The sequence below is a fragment of the Pempheris klunzingeri genome, chromosome 13, assembly GCF_042242105.1.
Source record: "Pempheris klunzingeri isolate RE-2024b chromosome 13, fPemKlu1.hap1, whole genome shotgun sequence".
Classification (NCBI taxonomy): Eukaryota; Metazoa; Chordata; class Actinopteri; order Acropomatiformes; family Pempheridae; genus Pempheris; species Pempheris klunzingeri.
The window spans coordinates 1,795,464-1,803,751 of NC_092024.1; the positions used below are offsets into that span (position 1 = coordinate 1,795,464).

Below are 8,288 nucleotides of genomic sequence, written 5' to 3' on the forward strand. Positions count from 1 at the left end.
AATGTACACTTACAAGGTTCACTTACATATTCTAAAAGCTCTCCGTTTGGCTTTAGCAAAGAAAACAACAGCTCACTAGGTCAGTTCACTGGTAGGGTAACGGGGTGTGCAGGTCAGATGGAGAGTGGATTTTAGGAACACCAAAGCATGACTCCAAGTCGTTCCACATGTTTGACATTAGTGGTGTGCAACAAAATAATCAACGTAGGTGATTTCATAACAGGAAAATGGTTATTATAGCCTAGCACCATATCCTATCCTAGAAGCACCTCAAAGGCGCCATGAGTGCACACAATAACTTTAATACATGCAAAGACAAATGTTAATATAACACCATAATTTTGATATATCTGTGGTTCACAGAAACACAAAATGCCAACATTTAGTTCTGGTGACTAGTTTGCCATGATTGTGGCGTCATTATGAGGAGAGGATGGCTGAAAATATTATTTATATGTTGCCAGAAACTCCTTATTTATTATATCATTATCATTGTTTATGTTCACATTTACAGGCTTTCCTAACAGTTGGGTAAAATTTTGTCCACCATATTTTTTCTTCTCCAGAAAGAAAGCAAACAAAAGCTCATTGGTTGTTCTCATTGGTCAGAATGCATTTATATCTATAGGAAGACATTCAATAACACCAACAGTCCATTTCTTTGTGTGTGTGTGTGTGCGTGAGTGTGTGTGTGTGTGTGTGTCAGCAGGAGGTCAGCAGCAGCAACGTCACCAGATGTGACAGTCCCATCAGCGCCAAGGAACAAGACACAGTGACCTCTGTCCTGTCACAAACACTGAGACGCTTGTCAAATGTGCACTTTCATCATGTCTTCCTCTTTTTTTGTGCGTGCACAGACACACACACACACACACACACACACACACACACACACACACACACACACACACACACACACACACACACACACACACACACACACACACACACACACACACACACACACCTCACCACCTTCACCACTCCTCCTGCTTTATGAATATTCATCAAACAGCGGAAAGTGATGTCAGCCCTTTCTCCTCCATTTTTTTCTCTCGGCAGCCGCAGTAGTTTTCCTGAGTGCTTTCTTGGAGCGCTGGAACTTCAATGACATTGCAGATCAAGAGTTGGAGTGGCAGAAACCAGATGCAGAAGCAGCTTAGGGGATTTCTCTCAATCAATGGCTGCTGTTTCATCTCAGATGATCTGTGCACACTCGGAGCTTTTAGAAGTGGTGGATTTTGCTGCAGCTTTGACGAACGCTGGGAGGGTTGGGAATTTGCAAATGCCGATTCTTGTTTGGATGTTAGATCATGGGCAGCGCTGGGTGTGAGCACAATATCGCTTGGCCAACTGCGCAGGCCAGAAAGTGAGAGGTTTTACTTATTGGGCTATGAATCAGAGAGTTCAGCGCTCCTCACACGCCCACAGAGAGTTACCTAAGCTGCTCTGGTTTTTTCTGCTCCTCTAATGATCACTTAAGGGAACTGCTATGACTGTAATTTGAGCACCTTATAAAGTTCTACTCCTAAGAGGTTTAAAAATATCCAGAAATGTAAGTTGTATAAAACCATTTCTGCGTTTTAATTTCACTGGCCTGGACTTGAGGTGCAGTTAAAATCAATGAAAAGTTCAGAGCACATCTACCATTGCACAGACAACACATAAAGAAGAATGGTTTACTGTTTTTTCTTTCCAATGCACAGCAGGCAGGTCATCTTCCTCACTCTGCAAAGTAAACATTAACTCTTCCCCATTAAAGCAAAGCTTACGCTCCTGATGAATAGGTGCTGCAGCAGGAGTCAGGGAGCATTATTCCGATGAGGCCTGCAACAGCCTCGCATAAAAAACTGCCATGCAATTGTGCTCTGTGATGCAAAACGTGGCCAATTAAATTGACTTCTCCACCAAGGGAAGTAACGCTCCCTCTCCACTGTAACTATTCCCCCAAATCAAATCATTCAGCTCGAGCTAACCTGAGAGCAGGCGCCTGTGACTCTCATTTCAACACAAACAGCCTCCACTACACTTTTATCGTCCACTTGTAGGGTTAGTTAAAGGCAGAAGTGCTGACCGGGGCGCCGAGTCCAATGGCTGTCTCATTCATGGCTTGATTCATGGCGGTCATTATTTGGGTGGACAGGCTGATTGCCTGCATGAACAGGCTGAGCAGACCTGACCTGCAGACCTGCTCCAGATCTCATATAGGCAAAAGCTTAAAGACTGTGAGATGTTATCGGACAGCCGTTTAAAAAAAGGTTACAAAAGCAAACCTGTAGATAAACTGGAAATGAATAGGTGAAGCAGTGCCAAAAGACAGAGATGATGAAGGAGAGAATAAAGGAGGGAAGACAACACCGACGGAGGACTAAACCCAAACGAAAGTATGAGAGATAAGAGTCTTGTGGTCAAGGGGAGAGACTGAATGCCATTAATGAGCCTGTAATTCCTCAGACTCAGAGGATGTAGAGGTTGGGGAGATGGTAGACAGAGACGGCAGGGAGGAGGAGGAGGAGGAGGAGGGAGGAAGCAGATGACTGTAATTGCGTCCCTGACCCGACATCTTTTATCTGTCCAGGAGAGAGCTGGATATGGTCTCCTCGCCCAAGAGAAGACAGGTCTGCCTCCGGCCTTCAGTGATTTACAGTCTTCTGGCCTTCAGCCTCATTGAGCCGGTTCCACAGCAACTGGTGCAGGAAAGCCAGCACACATAGACACTACTGTATATAAACTACATACTACAATACTATTACAAGAATCCATTTATTGTTAATTCATTGTTGTTGCTTAGAACAACTAAACTTTAAATGACATTTGGCAAAAACTTGACTGCTAGTTACTGTTGCTGGTCAGCAGAACTATCCCACACACATCTAAATATTCTAGCTCACTGTATTCAGCCAAATATCTTAATTTGTCATCAACATCACCTGAAAAAAAAAACAAAAAAGAAAAGAAAACTGACAAGCTGCACTGCAATGTAACACCGACAGCCCCTGCTTTTGTCTAATCCAACAGCCGTGAGCTGTCTCACATGTCAACAAAGCATGTAGACAGATAAAATTGCACCTCATCAAATCGTCAAAACCAACAAACAAAACTAATTTGCCTCAGGAGAGAGCACAGTGACACAGAAAGACGTGTGTTATTTGCCCGTCAGAGGCGGCTGTGCTTTCTGCTACCACTGAAATTCATTTAGCTTAATTTTCGGTCATTTTAAAAGCTTCATCGTCCGTGTTCTGCCATAAGAAGCTTTGAGTCAGTGAGCTGCTGCCAGTACAGATTTTCCCCATTTTCATACGGGAGCGTGTCTTCCCACAAAGCTACAAATGAGCCCTGAATCTGCAGCGCGGTAATGAGATTATGAGCGGGAACTCAATCATCCAAGAGCTAGAGTTGCTCCACGTGTGAGGAGAACTGACGCACTCGCACTTCCCAACGTGTCAACAGTGGGTGTCAATCAAAAATTTCAAACGAAGACTAAAGAGGGAGAAGAGAAAGCCGTTTTTTTGAACTTATTCCATGTGTGAACTCTAATTCTTCTCTTCCTCTCACAGGTTTAATCATACCTTCGCCTGCTGTCACAGTTCAGTATTTGTTGTGTCTTCTCTCCCTGGGCTGGAGTCCCAATCCTATTAAGCTTAAACAGGAACAAAGACCACTGTCCCTCGCTTCCTGCTCGTTCCATCCCCGCTTCCTCCCCACACCAATCTCTAAAAAATCCCCTCTTGGTCCTGGTCCTCACCTCTGAGCGACCTGCCAGAGCTCATAATCCAAACTCATTTTGAAAGGCAGAAAAGTCCCGGTAAGCTCCAGTGTTGCATCAGGAAATATTGGTGCGTGTAAAATATTCATGCAGGGTTGGTCTAGCTTCTGTGTTTAAGAAAAAATGCTATATCAGGTTGTGGATTTTAGGAGCCGTTTTGGAGTTTTGACTTTTTTATAATCCTCTGTGGCCGGGGTGCTTGGTCAGATGGAGTTCTTACTTTGTGACTAAAAATGATAATGGCCGAATTTCATGCCTCAGCAATTTCAAATTAAATGCATAACAGAATGTCTGAATTGTCTCAAACAACCATGGACTAATGCCCCCAGGCTGCTGTCCACATAGGATTATATATTCTATATCAACTCAAAATGAATATATGGACCATAATAGAGGTTCAGGATTGAGGGTAAATGCTGACATTTGAAAAAACACCTCATAATGTTGTCGGAGCAGCAGCAGACTATGCAAGATATCCAAGATGGGGTTTTGTTCCAGCCACCTCCAGCTGCTCTGGGGTATCATGGTGGCATTCCCATACTGGATGGGCACAATTTAAAGTATTCAAATGTAGATCCAATCCATCAACACATTGCATTTCTCAGCTGTGAATTAAACAAACAATACATCAATGTCTGTCATGATATTGTTTTTGGTTTTTTTTGGATGATCACATTTATCTTCACATGTTCACAAACTGTCGGTTATAATTATTCCAAACGAGCTGAAAATGAAAATAGCTCCACTTCCTGTGCTGCAGACAGTAACATGGAGGGACTTTACGTCAGACAGTCTGAAACATACATTTCTCTGGTCTGTCACAGGTTACAGAGTCCAGTACTTTCACAACCAAGATGTTTAAAGTGATTTAAGTGAAGTTTTTATCCAAGTAATGTAGTGCCAAACGAAAAGGCAGCGTTTACGGCTACACTCTAACAAATTAAACACTACAGAATCCAACACTAAATTCAATAATAACATATTAAAAATCCAAATATAAAATAAAATGGATCTAATTTTTCTGAGGGGGTAAAGTTGTATGTTCTGTTTGTACTTTCAAACTTAGCCTAGCTCTAACGCAAGTGTTTGCTACGTGATGTTTTACGCTTCACTACATTAAAACAGGCTGCGCCTCATAAACTGGTTGTTACATAGAGATTAGTTAAATATTATCACCCAGTAACTACACTAAAAAACTACAGTGACTTCCTGTTTGATTCCTTAAGTCTTACCCCCCCAACACGTTTGTTAAGTGTTATAAGTGTAGTAAATCTCTTTATTGTAATGAACTAGTAGTTACAAAGAACTTACGAAGGACTTTGTGTCCACACGTAGTGATAGATTTATGAATAGTCTTTAATGGGGCATTTAGTCACTCATATAATTCTCACCATCTGTGATTGCCCTCAGCGGTCAACATGTGAGTAACCTGTCAGGTGTGACCCTGGCCTTTCTCTCACTGTGTAAAAGGAGGCAGCAGTAAGCTGCACAGACATGGCGTCCGAGAGTCAGTGTTGAGAGGGGACACTTCAAAGAGCTGGATAAGCTGAGCGTAACCTCTATAGCTTTAGACTAATGTTCCACTTCATGGGCCCCCTGCTCCCCTTTTAGAAAAATGATCACAGGGACCATACAAATCCTTTTCCCTGACCAAACACAAACAGTACCACACACACACACACACACACACACACACACACACTGTGTGATAAACAATGCCTCCCTCGCTGGGTTCAAAAGAACACAGGTGAACTAGAACATCCATAAAGACATCAGATTTATTGCTGATTTTCTGCTTGATCTGCGTTTAATGTAGAGGACTGTAAAGTATCAGTGAGGCCAATTTCCAGCAGCAAATTACTCGCTTGGGCTGAGTCCTTTATGTGTTTGCTGAGTGCTGAATTTAAAGACCATTAACATTCTGTTGGCCCTGGAATTTCAGAGATCCCTCGGAGTCCCGCCCCCCCTCGCTGTGGAAACTGTTGACAGTTCACTGGGACATCTTCGTGCGCTGTGGGCTTGAAATGAATTAAGTAAATTTCCCACAGCTATGTGTGCTCCTCTATTCTGCAGCACATCTTCTGTGATTATCAAACAGGAAATCATAGTGCTGGGCTTCATATGAGTTTCTTAATTAGAACACCCTGTTGATGAAAATGAATATAGCCTGTGACTTCCAACAGCATAAGAGAGGGAGAAGAGTTATTATAGTTAGTGTGCAGAGACGTTGGAACATGGGCATTAACACCAGATCACAGAGGGGCCTTTAATGTTGTAGTTAGTTAAGGACTGTATTCATGAGTGCAGAGTTAGGACTATAACTATAATGGAAGCGTGCATTGTTACTGAGAGTAAAATATAATAATTACAATAATAATGACCATATAATGTTTTCTACCATGTTATTATTGGTGAACTGATGATACACAGTACATATAAACAGAACTGTCACATGTCCAGGTGAAAAATCCACTCGATCTCTGCTTGTAGAAGCTGGTGATGAAAGCCGTCACCTCTGTTGCTTGGGGCAGCGCAGACTGGAGCTTATTGCTATTTTACACTAATGTTTGCCATTCAATCCTTTTTCAGCACGTAAAATGTCACCCTTATATTTTTTCTCATTTTTCTATTTATTATTCACACATATTTTATATTACTCTCTCTATTATATATACATATATATACACTGTTGCCCATAAAGTTTGAATAATTGTTCAATAGCCTGAATACACAGTCTGCAAAGGTTCACTGTGGTTTAAGTTTCACTGTAATATGTTTGGAAGAGTTTGATCAATAAAGTTGAGAAGATATAAACTTTATTTATCAAGAATAAATCACATTGTCACAATCATTTCATGAGAAGAGGTAAAAAACATTTTATTCCAACTATAATGGACAACAGTGTAGATATATATGTATACACACATTTTCTTGGCGGTGCCAGATCATTTTCTCTGTTAAACCTACTGGAGGCAATAAATATATAAATATATATAAATATATATATATACACACACACATACACACACACACACAACAGATTCAGTCTCTTTTCTAAGAGAGTCATGGCCATGAGGGCAGCACTGCCATTGTTACCACAGACACAATACAACGGACCAGAGAACATAATATCCTGTTAATATGAACCACATCAGTTCTACACTATGAGACAATGACATCTAAAACAATCACAAAGACCAACAGTATTCTTTAGCTCGATCCTTTAACAGTGACCTAAATTCCTCCACAGTGATCAGCTCTGACAGTTTCAGGTACTTTTGTGCACTATTCCAGGAAGAAGGGCAGCGTGTCTGAAAGCTTTTCTGCACTTTAAGCTTATCAAGTGTTGTACTACCAGTTCTATGACAAACCCCCCCCATGTTATAATAACAGAAAAACTGAAGTAATACTGAAACTAATTTTTTTTTTTTTAAATCTGACTAAACCTAAACATTTTAAACAATAAAAGCTAAACTGAAATAAGCAAATCCACTCTGGAAATAAACAATATGAAAGGAAATATAAATAAAAAACTAATGGAAAATACAGAACTGTGACAACTCTCTCTCTCTCTCTCTCTCTCTCTCACACACACACACACACACACACACACACACACACACACACACAGATGGAGGGGGAGAGCAGTAGCCTACAGGAGAGTGAAGCATGCAAAACAAAAAAGCAGCACAATAAACCCTCCACCTCCACCAACGCTGCTCCTGTGAAGCACCTCAGAGGCGGCAGGCTGGGAGCGGAGGTGCACAGCGGGGTGAGGGCAACACTTCTAGGGGACACAGCTAGGGGACAGTGGCTCTCCTGACTCGGGACTTACACCCCCCTCTAAAAACACACACACACACACACACTCTCAGAGTTCCCGGAAAGCTTCCGCGCGCTGCAGGGAAACCACCAGGTACTGTATGCAGACTGTATCCACTTCTGTACCCGCTTCGTTACGCGCTCCAATGTGATGGTGGGGGGGAAGGAAGGGGGTAAGGAGGGGGCTGGGGGTCAACTCAGTGGTACAATCAGGAGGCACGTGTTTGTTTTTGAAGTGGAAAAAAGGCAAGAGACTTTATGTTTTGCACAGGCGACTGTTTGCGTGGGCCAGTGGATGCATATTTAATCGAGTGGGCAGCAATAATTCAGAGTACAGACTCAGCAAGTGGGCAAGTGAAGCGGGGGGACGAGAGGGAGGCAGCAGGCATGCTCCATCACAGCAGAGGGCTTCTGGTGGCGAGTTTGCATTTGATCAGCTCTCAGGAAGAGGTGTGCACACCGAGTTACTACAGCTGGTGCTGCAAGGACGAGTGTGTGACTTAACTAGGAGTAGGCCAGAAGAGTTGGACCCCAGAGAGCAGTGGGATCAGAGCTTCGGGCCTGGGAGGAAGGAAAATACACTCAAGTTTCAGGTTTTTTTTTTAGACATTCGCTGGCTTGCATTGCGTGGGTTATTTAGCCAGGTGGTGTTGCAGCCTCCGCCTCTCTCACTGTGGAGCCTTCAGGAGAGAGTGTGGCA

At 42.6% G+C, this 8,288-nt stretch overlaps 1 protein-coding gene across 2 annotated transcripts in view; it reads right to left on the reverse strand.

Annotated features, from left to right (window-relative positions):
- The window catches only part of maco1b (macoilin 1b), a 194,812-nt gene that overhangs the window by 88,261 nt on the left and 98,263 nt on the right, over positions 1-8,288 (reverse strand). The window lies entirely within an intron of this gene.